The sequence below is a fragment of the Lycium ferocissimum genome, chromosome 3, assembly GCF_029784015.1.
Source record: "Lycium ferocissimum isolate CSIRO_LF1 chromosome 3, AGI_CSIRO_Lferr_CH_V1, whole genome shotgun sequence".
In the NCBI taxonomy this organism is placed as follows: Eukaryota; Viridiplantae; Streptophyta; class Magnoliopsida; order Solanales; family Solanaceae; genus Lycium; species Lycium ferocissimum.
The window spans coordinates 25,120,543-25,137,796 of record NC_081344.1 but is presented as its reverse complement, the minus strand read 5'-3'; the positions used below and the strand labels follow the sequence as shown (position 1 = coordinate 25,137,796).

At 34.1% G+C, this 17,254-nt stretch overlaps 1 long non-coding RNA gene and 1 pseudogene across 1 annotated transcript; one reads left to right on the top strand and one right to left on the bottom strand.

Annotated features, from left to right (window-relative positions):
- The first annotated feature begins 6,983 nt into the window (after nt 1-6,983).
- On the top strand, nt 6,984-8,595 carry LOC132051066 (large ribosomal subunit protein P2B-like; annotated as a pseudogene).
- Nucleotides 8,596-10,040: 1,445 nt separating this feature from the next.
- Nucleotides 10,041-14,544, bottom strand: LOC132051064 (uncharacterized). Its single transcript, XR_009413563.1, has 3 exons — nt 14,365-14,544; nt 13,815-13,879; nt 10,041-10,259 (listed from the first exon to the last, which is right to left on the bottom strand). It is a non-coding gene; the product is annotated as an uncharacterized LOC132051064 (long non-coding RNA).
- Between the last annotated feature and the right edge of the window lie 2,710 nt (nt 14,545-17,254).

The following is a 17,254-nucleotide window of genomic DNA, read 5'->3' as shown; positions in this document are numbered from 1 at the left end:
AGCCTTATGGGTTATATATTACGGAAAAGGGTCAAAATTATCCCTGAACTTTGAAAAATAGTTCATTCATACCCTTCGTTATACTTTAGGGCCAATTATACCCTTACTGATTATCTTATGGGGTCAATTATACTTTTCGTCTAACTATTGCCACGTGGCATCATCCCAGCCCTTCAAAATTATTTTACTCACTAAAATAACTCAATCCGACCCAAAAAAAATTTCCAGCAAAAATAATACGGATAATTTTTCCAAAAAAAATATAAAAATAATTCCGTATTATTTTTGCTGAAAAAAAAAAATTCGGGTCGGATTGAGTTATTTTAGTGAGTAAAAAATTATTTGAGGGTAAAATAATTTTGAAGGGCTAGGATGATGCCACGTGGCAACAGTTAGACAGAAGGGTATAATTGGGCCTAAAGTATAACGAAGGGTATGAATGAACTATTTTTCAAAGTTCAAGGGTAATTTTGGCCCTTTTCCGTATATATTATATACCACTGTTTCAATTTATGTGGACTTTAATTGAAAATAATTTACCTTTATAAAATAATTTATAGCCACACAAATCATATGTGACTCATTTAATACCATAAGTTTAAAAGTCTTCTCCTCTTTCTTAAATTCCGTGTCCAATTAAATGGATTCACATAAATTGAAACGGAGGGAGTATCATTTATAAGTAAACCCACGTCTCATAGCCGTATAAAATTATTTGGTTTGCAATTTAGAAATCTACGTAACTAATATATATATAAGTTAAGAGGGAATCGATGTATTATTTTATGCAGGATAAAAGGTAGAATAACTAATACATGAATAAACCCTTAATAATTACTCCCTGCATAAAATATATTACTTCATAACTAATACATGTATTATTAATACCTATGTAACGCTAACCATCAAACAAATGACCCATGAATGAATTGCTAGGATAGGCCCTGCATAATTAGTGTTTCTCAATTTTATCCTAAAAATAAGATTTTTTTTTATAATAACCCACGTGTGGTATGGCATTCACGTATCTATTAATTCAGATTCCTACTTCATAAGCGCATAAAATAAAAGGTTTCTACATGGCCGAGCTGATCGTGTACCTAAAATTTGATTTTAATTCCTGTTGTGATTAGGAATTTTGGGGGATTTGATAATAGAGAGTTTAGGGGTACCGGATAAGGGGACTTTTCAGAGGGATCAAACCAACCCTTAGTGGTCGTTTGGTTCATGGTATAAGAGAAGTTATCCCGGCGCTAATTTTTATACCACGTTTGGTATAAGGTATAAAATAATCCCGGAATAAATTTATACCTTGCACCAAACGTGGTATAAAAATTAGCTACTGAATAGCCCACCTTATACCTTCTTAACCACTTATCTTTGGGATTATTTTATACCATCTTTTAGATGGTATAAAATAATCCCACTGTATGGGATAAATTAGTCCCGGGATTATAATCCCGGGACTATTTCGACCAGCAACCAAACGACCACTTAGGGATCGTTTGGTACACGGTATTAGCTGGGATATCCCAACACTAACTGTGAGATTAATTTTATACCATATTTGATCGAAGATATAAATTTATCCTGAAATAAATTTATACCTTGTACCAAACAAAGTATAAAGTGCATCCCAAACTTAAAGATGAGATATCCCATCTTATCCCATAAATCTTGAAATTATTTTATCCTATCTCATAGATGCGATAAATTAGTCCCAAGAGACGGATATAATCATGGGATAATTTTATCTACAAACCAAATGACCCCTTAGCCTTATTCTACTGGATCGGCCCTTGGGGACTGGCTTAGGGATTTTGATGGGTCATTCCAACATTTTTAAGAGGAACACAAAGCACTATAGTTTGTAAGTTATTTACGGTGCCTAGCTACAATGTGTATAATTATATTTAGAGCCCGTTTGGATTGGCTTATAAGTTGCCTATAAGCTGTTTTCTAAATTTTTTGAGTGTTTTGGGCTTAAAATTTTAAAGCCATTTTGTGCTTAAAATGAGCCCAAAAATTAATTGGGTTTGTTTGGCTTAACTTATCTAAAGGTTCTTATAAGCCGAAAACGGCTTATAAGCAAAAAAAAAATAAGTTGGACTACACCAACTTATTTTTTTTTTACTTATAATTTGTTTTAAACTTTATAGCCGCTTTTTTTAAGCCCATCCAAACAGGCTCTTAGTAGCTATTGTTCAGTTGCTTTCAGCTTATATGACATGTATTCATTCACGCTATATGGTTGTATCAATGAATACAACTTGTATTTGTTTGCTTGTATTTTCTAAAATTAAGTTAAAATGACGGTTGAAAAATCTTATACAGTCAAACGAGGATATACCAACAAGAATACAATCAAATAAGGATACAAATAACAAAAATACAGCTCTTATATGAAAAAATAATACATACATGATATAGCCAAGGCGAAATACAAATTACAGGGTGTACAAAAGGATAAAAAAAAACACACACACACACAAAGGTGTATACATGGGTACATAACCACAAAAATATAGTGAAACAAGAATACATCTATAAGAATACAGTCAAACAAGGACACAAACTACAAAATACATCCCATACATGAAAAAAAAAACAAATATATATAGTACAATCAAGGCGAAATATAGGGGGTATATACATGGAGATAATTCTTCTTAAACACAACAATTCACTGAGGTATATTAACCAGTATCACCACCAGCTGCTCACAGCACTCTACTATAAACCTGTTAACCGGTTTAACCGGAACCGGACCGGTAACTGGTTAGGGAACCGGCCGGTTTCCGGTTAAAAAACCGAAACCGTTTAACCGGTTCCGGTTTGCCGGTTTGAAACCTCAAACCGGAGCCGGTCCGGTTAAAAACGTTCAAAACCTTCTTCTTTTTTTGTATTATATATATATATTATAGTATTTATTAGTATATTGTAGGTATAAATACATATGTTATACAAGTTTATAAGTAAAGTTTAAATATTTCTAATGACTAACGACTTATGACTTAATATACAATACTTTAATATACGTGTATACATATATATATTAAGTTATATGCTTAAGTTAACACTATATACTACATATACCTAAAATATAGTAAGAATATACGTATATATATCAATATACGTAGGTTATATAACTTATATATATATATATATATATATATATAGTTATATATATATATACTTATAACTTATATATATACTTATAACTTATATATATATATATATATATATATATATATATATATATATATATATATATATATATATATATATATAAGTATACTATATATACTTATAACTTATATATTATAACTTATGTTATTTATAGCTTAATTGTTTTCTAAGTTTATAAATTCGTATATACGTATACATATATATATATATATATACCTAAAATATATAGAATATACTTATATATATATATATACTTAGGTTATATATATATATATAAATATGTTTAAGTTATATATAACTTATATATATATAACTTATATATATATATATATATATATATATATATTTAGTTATATACTTATAACTTATATATATATATATATATATATAACTAAAATAACTAAAATATACTAAGAATATATATATATATATATATATATATATATATATATATATATATATATATATATATATATATATATATATATGTTTAAGTTATATATATACTATATATTATAAGTATATTCTTAGTATATTTTAGTTATTTTTCAAGTATATAACTTTCTAGTTTTTAATTTAAGTATATTCTTAGTATATTTTAGGTATATTCCTAACTTTATAAAAGTAAAAATATGAACATAAGTAAATAGAAGAAAGCTCAATGAGCCATATATTTTATTCATTCTTGGATAACATTTATTTGCAAGTTGTAGTTTTTTTTAACTTACAAATAATACATGAGTAGTATAGAAATAGTCGAATAATAAAATCACCAATTTTGAACCATTTCGTTAATTTCCTCCACATTATATTCGGTCATGGAAATATCTTCAAAGTCTTCCATTTGGTCCGGTCCACTAGCTATCAAATCTTCAATTTCTTCCTCTTCGCCTTCCTCCGCTTCTAAGTTTTGGTTGCGTCGCTCCGATCTAATCCAATCGCGAATGCACACTAGTACTTGCAAGCTAAAGCCGGATAATGAATGTCTATGGTCTCCAATTTGTCTTGTCTTCCTTGGCTAAATGCGCTCTCCGAAGCCACGGTTGATACTTGAACCGTAAGGATATCTCGAGCCATTCTTGAGAGTATCGGATAACTTGCCTTGTACTTCTTCCACCATGCTAAGACGTCCAAGTCATCCAGTTCCTTGATATCCACATTTTCTTTGCATCAAATAAAAGTTATATTCATCAAAGTTTGCACTAGAAGAAGAAGTTGGCTGTGAATGTAAAACTTTTAAACCCGACAAGCCCTTTTTGCTACTCTGAGAAGTAGTAGGGCGTGGAGCAACGGGTGTAGCACGTTCTTCCAAACTACAATAATGAGTAAAAAAATTTCTAAACTCATCATCAATAGCGAGTTCGGCTTCACTAAAGATGGTTGAACTCCCGCTTCAATTTCTAAAAATGTAAAAATTTGACCAACCAAATTTTTAGTATAAGACATTTTTAAACAAGGATTTAAAAGAGAACCCAATATAAATAAAGTTGGGATGGGAAAAAAATACTTCTTAAATTTGATTATCATTTCAAAAATAGACGCTTGATAACCGGGTTTATATTTATACTCTTGTAAAACTCTAGCTATTTCCGCTAAGTAGGCTAAAATTCCGGTTACCGTGGGATAGAATTGTCTAGAAAAAGCAAGAGTTGCATTATAAAAAATTTCTAAGAGCTCAACACATTCTTTAACATCTTCCCAATGCGAAAAATTTAACCAATCATCACTATCAGTATTATATTTGTTGTGAATTTGTTGTATGAGAATCCTATACTCATATGCTTGTTGTAGCATAATGTAAGTGTAGTTCCACCTAGTCTCAATTTCTACTTGAATTTTCCTAGGTCTAAGGTTATTTTCCACACAAGCATTCTTAAAATCTCTAATTCTTCCCCTATTAGCATTACAAAAAAGAAACGCAACCGCATTTCTAACTTTTTGAATAGAATCGTCAAAATATTCAAGACCATCTTTAACAATTAAATTTAAAATGTGACAACTACATCTCACATGAAAAATATTTTCTAGCGGAGGGTTTAATTCTCTCTTTAAAAGACCAATCGCCTTTGTATTATTAGAAGCATTATCTAAAGCAATACAAAGTGTTTTTCTATAAATGTTAAAAAATCTCATAATAGTAGACATTGAATCCGCTAAAAATTTTCCATCGTGACGACCTTTTCCTTCATCATATAAAAAAGCTATAATTCTTTTTTGCATAACCCAGCTTGTCATCAACCCAATGACATGTAATAGCAAAAAAATCTAACTTGTTAAGACTAAGACTCAAATCGGTAAGACAAACATTACAATTTAAAGAATTAAATACATGGCGCAAATAAAATCTATATTTTTTAAACAAATCTATAACATCGGCTCTACAAGTACTTCTAGGAATACCCTCAAATAACGGATTATAACAACGTTGAATGTAAGTAACAAACCCCATACCCGATGGAAAGGAAAATGGTAAACAATCATAAGCTACCATTTTAGCTATTTCTACACGCTCTTTTTTCTTGTCATACTTAAAATTCCTACCGGTTCGTGGGTCTATCGTCATTTGAATCCCCCCTACATTTGAACCCGTTTGCTCTCCCCAAACATCCATATGTTTGGTTCTCATATGACCATTTAGTGTACCCGTTCCACCATCCTTACCAGTTCCTTGCTTAAAACTAAATACTTGTCCACATAGGGTACATGTAGCTGATTGGTTTTCCCTATTCTTAGTCATAAATTTCCAAACTTTAGCTGTTGGCTTACGAGTTCTAGGCGGTTTGTCTTGTGTATGTGATTGTGCAGGACATGTATCTCCTATGGGATTTTCGGGGGTTGTGTTTCATCATCATCATCTAAGTCTTCATTAAAAGTGTCGGTAAAATGTTGTTGCATTGCCTCATGACCTAAAAGTGGATTATTTCCTCCAACATCAATACCTAAATTAGGTGTTTCTTCCACAAATGTTTCCTCATTAAGCCCACGCCTAACAATACCACTACTACTACCGGCACCACGTCTTAATCTCTTTGACATTATTAAATAGAATTAATTTAAATCACAATCAAATAAATCACAACAAATTAAATTGCTAGAATTAAATTGCGTAAATTAAATTGCGAAAAATAAATTGCTAGAATTAAATTGCGAAAAATAAAGATAGAGTTGGAACGAAGGTACCAAATTGCCGGATTAATTTCCAACAAAGTGAAGGCGGCTAGAATTGCAAATCCACCAAAGTTACTTCGGATTATTGCAAAATCACCAACTCCACCAACAATATTATAATTGCAAAATTAATAATTGAAACTATAATAAGACTTTGTAATATTTATTTGAGAGAAATATAAAGTGACTAATTATTACAAAGTAACTATAATTGAGAGATTGAGATTTGAGAGAAAGAGAAGAGTGAATTGGTGTGAATTAAAATGAAAATGAAGAAGGGTTTATATAGGGGTGAGGATGGGTTAAAGTGTTAAAAAAAAGTTTGGGGGGGGGGGGGGGGGGGGGGGGGGGCAAAATTAAGTATTTGACCGTTTAAGAACGCCATTTTTGCAAATGGACCGTTGCCAACGGTCAATTTCAAATTGCTCCAACTACTGTTTAAAAAATAAATAAATTAATTTAACCGTTAAACCGTCCGGTTCCGGTTTCAAAAAATGAAAACCGGACCAGTAAAACAATTAGCGGTGCTAATCGGAACCGTTAACTGTTCTCGTTCCGGTTTTTACCGGTTCGGTTCCGGTTTTAACCGGTTCAACCGAACCCGTTGACGGGCTTACTAGTCTACTACAACAAAACATGTCCTCTATTGCTTAGTTCACTTGAAAATGCTAAATTTTCAACAAGGAGAAAGTACCCACATTAGTTGATGCTAAATTTCAACAATGTTTTCGCCGTAGAAGAGTGGGAATCATAACATCGGCGATGGAGAGAGAAAGAGGGGCAATGATTTTGATTCGTGTTTTCCCCACAAATCTCGCCAGAAGAGGATAAATCGAAGCGCAACGATTTTGATCCGTCTGTTTTCTCCACATATCTCGCCGGAGAAGAGGATGAACTTAAACGCCAGCGATGGAGAGAGAGAAAGAGCTGCAGTGATGAATAAGAGCAAACTACACACAAATTTAGGAGTTTGAAAATGGAAAGATAAAAATCAGAGCTAGTTATACACATATTCCTGGAAACTAATATGTTGCAAGCACAACTGCATTACTATGTTAACTTAACATGAAGTTTCTTCTTTTGGAATGAGTCTAAGTTTTTCTTTTCCTTGAATTGGCTATGTCTTGAACTAATACCTCTTTGATCCGGAATGGTTTCTCGTTTTTATGAACCACGACAATTTTGATCTGACATGAAACAACTACCCTATTTTTTTTTTTTTTGTCCTGATGCATTGAAACCAAATGCAAAGTCCCACATGCCAGAGTTTGCATAGATATCTTTAAGCAACAAAGTTGGGAAAACACATTATATTTAATAAGAATCTTCTACTAGATTTTTGTTGTGATTTTTGCTTTTTCCCTCAGTAGATCGAAAGCACCTTCTTCGTCACATCAATGAAGGTGGCGAATGCCTACCTGATCATTGTTTTGAGAGAGAATTCTTCTCCTTGCACCCAGGACTTGAAGAACATTGGTGCTGAAGCTGATGATGATATGATGAAGCTAATTCTGTCAGAAGTCAAGGGTGAGGATCTAACTGAGTTAATTGCCACTGGATGTGAAATTGGCATTTGTACTCATTGGAGGAGGTGCTATTCTCATGGCTGCTCCCGCAGGCGGTAGTGGTGGTGTTTCTACTGCTCCTCTCATAGCTGAATCCAGGAAAGATGAGAATTTGGAGGAGAAAAAGGAATCAGATCAGGATGAACTTCAGTCTTTTTTATTAGGGTGTGTTGTAAGATTTTGTTTAGATGCTCAAAATTTCTTTGCCTATGGATAGAAACATCTTGTTTTGTGTTTTGATTAGTAGATGAAATGTAGGGCAAAGCTAGAATTATTGTTGTTAGACTGAAATCTTTCAGAAGAATGCAAACAAATTTTGTTCTCTTGGGAAGAAAAAAATACGTTACGTATAAAATAGTGCTCGGTTAAATCCATGGATTAAGGAGAATAATCTATGGTCAATTTTATCTTTCATAATAGTAATTTCTTCTAAGCCATATTCCTTTGCTAGCAATTATTGTATTTTTAATAACAAAAGCCACAAAATATGTTGCTTTCGAAGGTAACTTTAGTGGCTATAGTAATTGCCGCTAAAAGTAATTATTTTTAGTGGTAATAATATGGGTCTTTTCTAGCATTTAAAATGAATGTCACTAGAGACTTTAGCGACCTTGGATGCAATTGTAACGGTTCGCATTTTTCGCGGGCGGGGTTAGCGCTCGGAAAAAGCTACTTCGAAATCGTTGGTGCTCTTTCGGACTTTGTTTTAAAAGAGTCGCCACCTAATTTTTAGGAAATTAGGAAAACCGGTTTCGAAGGGTTTATTCATCGCCGTGAAAAATCCTTCTTAATACAAAGTTCTAGTTAAGGGTTCTGGTAATCCCCTAGGGAATGTGTTAGGCACCCTAGTATTAAGGATCCGTACTATACGGTTGACCTTCGAATTCCAATATGTGGGTATTTGCATGAACTGTTTGTTTAGTGTAAGATTACCGCAAAATCTGTCCTTTTATTGCATATCAAGTTTTTTGGAAGAATTGGGTGTAGTTCCCTTATATATGGACTTATTTAGGTTGGACTTATCATCTCCAAATGAAGATATTTCCCCTTATATATGAGGATAAGTAAGTTTTTGTAAAAAAATAAAATAAAAAAAATAAAAAAGGAGTTATCTTGTTATAGTAAAAAGTGTATATATATACATATTTCCCGTTCATGCCTTAATCCACATTTGGTTCGGGTTAATCATATATATACATCAAAACGCCTTACTTATTATTCTGTGATTACGAATATGTTTCCGGGTTAATCATATATATACGTCAAAACGCCTTACTTATTATTCTGTGATTACGAATATGTTTCCAATTTTATTAAGGAAATACGTTTTTAGCACTTTGTTTTAAAAGTCCAGCTTGGTTCGACCTTGGGACCGTAAAAGAATGGATTTGCAATGGATAATAGACGACAACACATTTGTTGAGAGCAAAGGATTAAAACCATATAAACTTGTGTCCGTTTAAAAGGGTTGTCAATTTTTTGAATAAATATGTAATGGGCTCTGGCCAGAAAATGCATTTTTTGTTCATACAGTTTCTAAAAAGAAAAGAGCATTCAGGACTGGTTTTCGATCAAAAATCTTGACTTATAGCAATTTAGGTGGGCTCTGGCCCAAAACTCAATTTTTTGTTTACATGGACTTAGTCCAAAAAAATGCCCGCTTCTTCCAAATAAATTGCAGCATTTTGGTTGAGAAAAATTAATCGTGACTTGCACAAAATCTCTTATTTTAACAACTGGTTTTATAATGAAAACAACAATGTGTTCTTTTTACTTCTAAAAAAAAACTGTATGGCAAGTAATTTTGGTGAAAAATTGTGACATACCAACATCTACCATTTTCCTAAAAAAGCTTAGTTTATTTTATGAAAACCAAACAACAATGTGTTCTTTTTACTTCTAAAAAAAAAACTGTATGGCAAGTAATTTTGGTGAAAAAATGTGACATACCAACATCTACCATTTTCCTAAAAAAGCTTAGTTTATTTTATGAAAACCCAGTTGGTTTACCCCTTGAAAAACCCTTTTAAAAATAAGAAAACGAGACAAGTTCTGAAAATTCGCGAAAGGAGCCTAAGGTCAAACTAAACGGCCTAAGTACCGTTTGCCTAAAACGTCTAGTTTCAACCATTTGATTTCCAATAATGTTGTGAGTTTTAGAAATACAAATTGTGAAAACTAAACATATCACTTCGCAAAATAAAGCAAGTAAAGCTTGGGGTGTACCAAGCCCCTTAACCATTTTCAACCATGGTTGGGCCTTCACAAACATATATATATTAGCTTCCTTATATTCGGTAGATTTTGAAAGGATTGTCCTTAGGCCCAATAGGGAGGCTGTTTCCCCGGCCCAAGCGGCCATGCGAAGAGTAAGAGAGGAGGGGGAAAAAGAAAAAAGGAAATAGGTTAGACATGAAGCATATGAAAATTCACATAATTTACACTGAAAATATACACACACCCCGATAATATTGAGATAAGAATAGCCAATCTGTCCTAGCATAATATTTTTTCGTGATGCATTATAGTGATGTGGGGGCTGGGTGTATTGGACCGGTATTAGGGTGGTTGCCACCCTCCTTGTTCCCAGCGTCGCACAAGATCCAAGGGGTTTCATCGAACCCCAGGCATGGCAGGCACTGGGGGAAGGTTTGGTCAACCCCAAGTGATCCTCAACCTTACCACAATCAAGAACAAATGCCCCCATTAGAATCAAATATCATAGAATAGTTTAGCCTTCAACCCAGGATACAGAAGGAAAGTGCAAAAACAAATCTCCTAAGAATAAAAGATAATATATCACTGCACATTATTACTAACACTTAAATCACACCAAGGGACAGGAATATGTTCATCATACTATGCATTACTTTAAGCCAAGAGTGGTCTATGCAAATAAGCTTATTAGTTTCTTTGTGAAAAATGTACACTCATAGCAGATTCCAATGTAGAATTCAGTCACACACACTGCACATATATAGGGAACCAAAAAGACCTAAACAAAGGGAAAATATACTCCAAGTCACAGTTTACAAAGGCCACATGTAAACTAAGCAGATAGATATAACATGAGAAAAGGAATCAGTTTCAATTCAGCTAAACACATAAACATGGCAGGTAGGTGGATTTTCAAGTCCCAGTTAGACTCAACAAGATGAAAACAATCAAGTAGAAGCATGCAAGCTACACCCATAGCAGAGATAAGATGCATAAAACCATTCATGTCCTCTTGATGGAATTTCTAAAAAAAAGAAGGACCTACATGAACTCAACAGTTCTTATAACTCTGTTTCAGTTTCAATCCCTCACTTATTCAAGTTTCCTATTTCCCTTTAAGTTCTTCCCTTTGTATTCCAATTCAGTCATGTATAGATGCTCCTAGGTTCACCAGTGAGCTTTCACTAAGCCACTTATCAATGCATGTCTGATTTTAGCCAAGTCCTTTAGGTCCTAGCAACAAGATCCACATGATTTTGAAAGATTTATACAATCAACATGCACCACTATGGGCTTATGAAAGTGCTATGGTGCCTTTTATACAAAGGGCAAGTGGGGTTAATCTAACAGTGCCATGATCACCCTTTTTAGATCCCCTCTCAAGGAACCTTTTTGAAAAGACTCTTCCAAGCCATGTGGTTTTTAGCTCATCCTCAATCTTTTCTAATCACAAAGAACTATTGCTACTAGGGATTTACTTACAAACAAATGTCTTAACAAGTTCAAATGCATGGACATATAAATAGGCGGGATCATTTAGGCCAGGATTAGGATCATTTTCACCACTAAAAGCTAGCAAATCCATATAGAATCATAATATGAGTCAAGGTGTCATCAATAAGTTCATTAAACTACTTCACAGGACTAACTTTGATCAGTTTAAGAATCCAACAGGTTATGTCATATTGCAAACTTCATCTGGCCAAACCATAGGAAATGTGCATGAGGAATGTCAAGGAGATAAGGATAACAGAATATCTAGGTAGAGCATTAGAGATCAAGCCCAAACAGAGATTATTCAAATAATGGACAGTAGGCCAATTTCCATCTTTTGTCTTAAGCTAGTTATATTTCAACAAAAACTCATGTAAGAAATTCATGATTTAACAACACAGACTAGATTGGCAGTTTGATCTTAGATATGGTATAGTTACTTTCTTTTTAAAACATTCAGAACCTTCAAATAGAATACAAGAGGGGATTCAAGCAAGTAAACTGCCAAATGGCCATGAACCAACACTCATTTTAATAAAGATACTTTATTATCTAAGCAACACCAAACCTTTAAGTCTTTGACACAACAAGGTTCACTGAAAAAAGAAGAGAAGAGGAAAAGGGAAAGATAGACCTCAATTGGAAAATGAAACTTGTCCCTGAACTATCATGTAGGTGCAAAGAAAAAATATGGCATCTTCATAAATAAGTCACATGGCAAGCATTTTAGATTTCTATTCCAGTTCTGAAAGGACTAGTTACTTAGCAAAAGATTGGCTCAAATCCCTGACTAATCTAGTCTTTAGACAGAGTTCTTCTCATGAATAAGCATAAGGTTTAGGATAGTTTAGGCAGTTTCATTCTCCTCCCCCTGCCTTTTTCTAGTCATGTTTTAATAGACTGAATTAGCAGAGTAATGTCATTTTAACAAACTAAGGGTTCATCATTATCCTAACCTCTTTTTCCTCTAACAGTCTTGTTTCAATGCCTCCCTAGACTTAGTCTCATTATGGTTCTATCCCTGGTTTGCCTATTCAAACCTCTAACTTGATAATGATTAGTTATTAAGGCTAAGTCCACTCAATACCTCCTAACTCTGAACTTACATTGTCAACAACAAGCTGGTTATTTTCATTAGTCAGGTTTAATCAAGAGTTCATAATCAAATAAAAACTCCAAGCATATTAGTCTCCCAACAAAAAACATATCTTAAGCTGTTAGCCTTGTTTTAATTTAACTTGCTTTCAAAAGTGAAACAATAAGCTAGACAGATTCTCAGAAAGAGCAGGGTGGTTCCTTATTTAGTAAAGTATTTAATTCTTAATCTACCCGTGTCTCTAATCCTTTTCATTATATTTACCAAAGTCAAAATAGTTACTACACACTTATAGAGTTTAACAAGCTAATAGAGAATAAGAACAAATCACATAGAGGGTCAACTTAAGGCATTTGTATAGCAATGTAGCATCAACCATGGATGACATAACACATTTGCACACACACTCTTTAGGCACAGTTTTAAAAATGGTTCTCACTTAAGCATGGTAAGATAAAAGTAGGGTAGTCTTATTTTAAAAGGAGAATATCACAAATCAGCGATGGCAATCCATGTATATATTCAATAAGGCAAGTCAAGGAGTCTTCAAATAACTAAAATACTAAAGTCATGAATTCCTTTTGAGAGATAGGTATTATCATGCCATGATACAAACACTAATGCTAATCCAACAAATATGTCATAATGATTTTCTAAGCCTAAACAATGTCTATTAAACGAGTCATACAAACCAATTAGTATTCTAAACAACCTTACAACAATCTAGGTGTTTCCTAATTAAACTAGACCCTCTTGTTTCAATAAACATATATTAATGGTGCCGAGATCCTTATCAAAATTCAAGATCACATAGACCATTTCTAGATTCCAACAACCTTAAATACCTTTGCCAAGTTAGCACTGATCTAAGAGATCCACCTTAAACCAAATAATCATATACCAGATTAAACATATAAATATAGGATCATGTTTTGTAAGGAATTTACTCTAGAGCTTACTAAACAACGCTTAAATCAACAATCATACTACAAAATTCATCAACCAAGGACATTCTACAAATTAACTACTGACTTAACTACTAACTTATAAAATGACAAGGAATATAAAAGGGAGTAGGGAATTACCTTTTTTCGATGCAGCCTTTGTCAAGAATGGATTCAAAGAAGCTCCTTGTGCTTCCACCCTCAAACTCAACCACAAAGAAGACAAAAATAAATAAATTTTTGACTAAGAGACTCAGACCTGACAAAGAGGTTTTTTATGAGTCTAAAATTATACTTTTTTGCTTAAATTTCAAGTTCTTGACTCACAATTCTATCCTATCGATTTTTTAAGCTTCTTCCAACTTCTGAAACTTGTTTTATGTTGAAGGTTGGGGTTTTGTTTATAGAACCCCAAGACTGTGAGAAAACTCAAGAAACACGATGTGGGATAGACGGGTTTCGTCCAAAACTACCTTTGCAAAATGAAGATCTACGGTGGAAATTGACAGATTCAAAAACGTATGGCCAGATCTGAGCACGATTCTACTCGATCTGGCCCATTCGTACTCAACCATTTAGAATCGAACAAGAATACAACAATATAAATAGTGAAAATAAAGAACAAAAAATGTAAAATCATATAACAAATTCAAAACTAAAAGAAAAAATCGAAGGTGAAAGTGACCTACACCGTGTTTGAAACGATTTTTGAGTGACAAATTTACGAACCATTGATTGTTGCATGCATTTGAATATGAAAAAGCTGTTGAGGTCTAAGACCTCTGCATTGTTTGCCATTTTTGGCAATGAGAGCGAGAGACGAGCATAGGCGGCGCTAGGGTTAATCGTGGAAGAGGAAAGAGAAAAGGGAAGGGGTTGTTTTTCTATTTTCCCCGAAAAATGATAAGTGAAAGGGTTTTAACCCCCCCCCCCCCCCCCCGATTATTTTACTTGGGCCGGGTCAACCTCTATTGGGTTGGGCTCGGTCCACCGATTCCTAAGGAGTAGATGGGCCACTTTTTGTGTATACACACATATATCATATACACCAAGTGTATACACGTATATATCACATATATGTGTGTATACTTGGTGTATATGTTAGGTATATCTAGTTATTAATTAATTATAATTAAAGAAGATTAAAACCATGGAAGAGGAAAAAAAAGGTTGCCACGTATTTTACAATAATAAAGAAAAAACAAATAAATTCAAAGGTCGGTTTAATTAATTGTTGGGCCTGAAACTTTAATAAATTGTCCCAACGTATTTATTTTAATTATGGCCTTTTAATCTAATTTTGAACATATTATTTTAAATTAAATACCAACAGGCTAATTTTTAAAAAATATAAGCTAATTCTTTTAAATGAAAGAATAATTAAACTAATTATGACCAGGGCAAAATCAAGAAGGAAAAAGGAAAATACATATAATAAGGGGCTCAATTTTTGCAATAATTATTATTAAATTAATTATCTAGCCTAATCAAATTATTAAAGGGCGATTATACTTATTTTTTTTGTAAAAATCAGAAGTAGTAAATAAAAGATAAATAATTAATTACCTAAACTATTTAAATTATCCAAATTTTAGAGGTGGGAAAATAAAAGGGAAATGTTAAACAAAATAATATTAAATGATTAAACAAGGATTCCTCTTCTCTCTCTTTTCCTCTTTTAAAATAATTCAACCAAATATCTTGAAAATCATTTATCATTTTCTAAACAAAACACGATGCATGAAAAAAATCTTTTTACTGATTTAAAAGGGAAATATTGATTCGGGCATTCTGTAAAATCATTTAAGGCTATTAGAGATATTCAGCTTATTCACTCATTTCCCAGGGACTCCGAGTGATTGGAATGGCTTAGGGGAGGTCAAAAATTAGGTGTCAACAGCTTCCTTTTCGGTGTTTGGGGATGGCGGGACCATCCCTGAGCAACGAAATTTGACTAATCCTAATTTTTTACTGACCCAGCTTATCGTACCCTTCACCTCTATGCAATTCTGCATACGTGGTCGGACCTTGGTTTTTGGGTTTCCTATATATCTCGTGTTGTATGAGAATTCAGGCCATTTGTAGTTCGACTCGACTAAAACTTTTAAGTGTTTTGCGAGAAACCCCATGGGCATTCCAACATAGTGGTTAGGCGTCCCAAGGAGTCTTGTTAGGATGTGACCGACTCTCGGGGCTTGAGTTTGCCTACATATCCCTGGTTCCTGGGAATCAGGTCACGTGTAGTTCAACACGCTGGAGAGAAGTAAGTCCCTTATGCGGGGGTACTCTCAAACTTCTCGGTGTGTATCCGACCGGTTGCGTTTTTTTTTAAACAAAAGAAAAGAGAGAAACAGAACAAGTAGTGGCTGAGTCTGAGGTTGGATGGCTTTCGAATCCCGACCGGAGAGCTTGACTCTCATGGGCACCCTATCTTGACCGGCTGCGTAAGAAAAAGTTCCACGTTTGCTCCGCAAGTTGTCTGGATCTGACTCAGCAACTGACTTCTTTCGGGGGCTGTGAGCCCTTTTTTCCTGATTTTGACAATATGCGGATATTCTTGTGGAAATTTAGATGAATGGCCCTCTTGGTTGTTCGTATGAATGGCCCTCTTGGCGTGTTTGTATGAATGACCCTCTTGGCTGTTTGTATGAATGGCCCTCTTGGCTGTTTGTATGAATGACCCTCTTGGCTTGTTTGTATGAATGGCCCTCTTGGCTGTTTGTACGAATGGCCCTCTTGGCTATTTGTACTGGCTTGTTTGTATGAATAGCCCTTTTGGATGTTTGTACGAATGGCCCTCTTGGCTGTTTGTATGAATGGCCCTCTTGGCTGTTTGTATGAATGGCCCTCTTGGCTGTTTGTATGAATGGCCCTCTTGGCTATTTGTACTGGCTTGTTTGTCTGGATAGCCCTTTTGGCTGTTTGTACGAATGGCCCTCTTGGCTGTTTGTATGAATGACCCTCTTGGCTGTTTGTATGAATGGCCCTCTTGGGTTATTTGTATCAATGCCCCTCATGGCTGTTTGTATGAATGGCCCTCTTGGCTGTTTGTATGAATGGCCCTCTTGGCAACTTTAAAATAAAGAATTTAAAAGTAATAGATATAGCCCTTATGGCTGGATGATCTTTCCTTCGTCCGTATTGTGGGTTGTGACCCTCGTGGTCGGATATGCCCTCTTTGTTTTTGTCCTGACCCTTTTGGTCGAGTATGTCTTTATGCTCATTCACTGTGACCCTTTGGTCTGACGTGTCTTTGTCGTTTGCTCTTTGTGACCCTTTGGTCTGATGTGTTTTTACTACATGTTTCAGTTGTGATTCTTTCGATCTTTCTCCTCCGTTTGGGCTCTTGCCTTTGCTCTGCTGTTGTCCTGTAAAGAGGAAAAGCCTGCATCCACAGAAAATTGTGAGTTTCCTAAGAAGCCGATTAACGCGGTCGCCTTCCTGCCCGGTGTCTCCTTTTTTATTCCACTTTGAATCCTCTTGGGCTTGGTATTTCGAAAGGTGTTTTTTTTTGGGATGTATTTGTACTAAGATTTTTCAAAAAAATAAAATTTATGAAATACGCATTGTTTTCCTTTTTT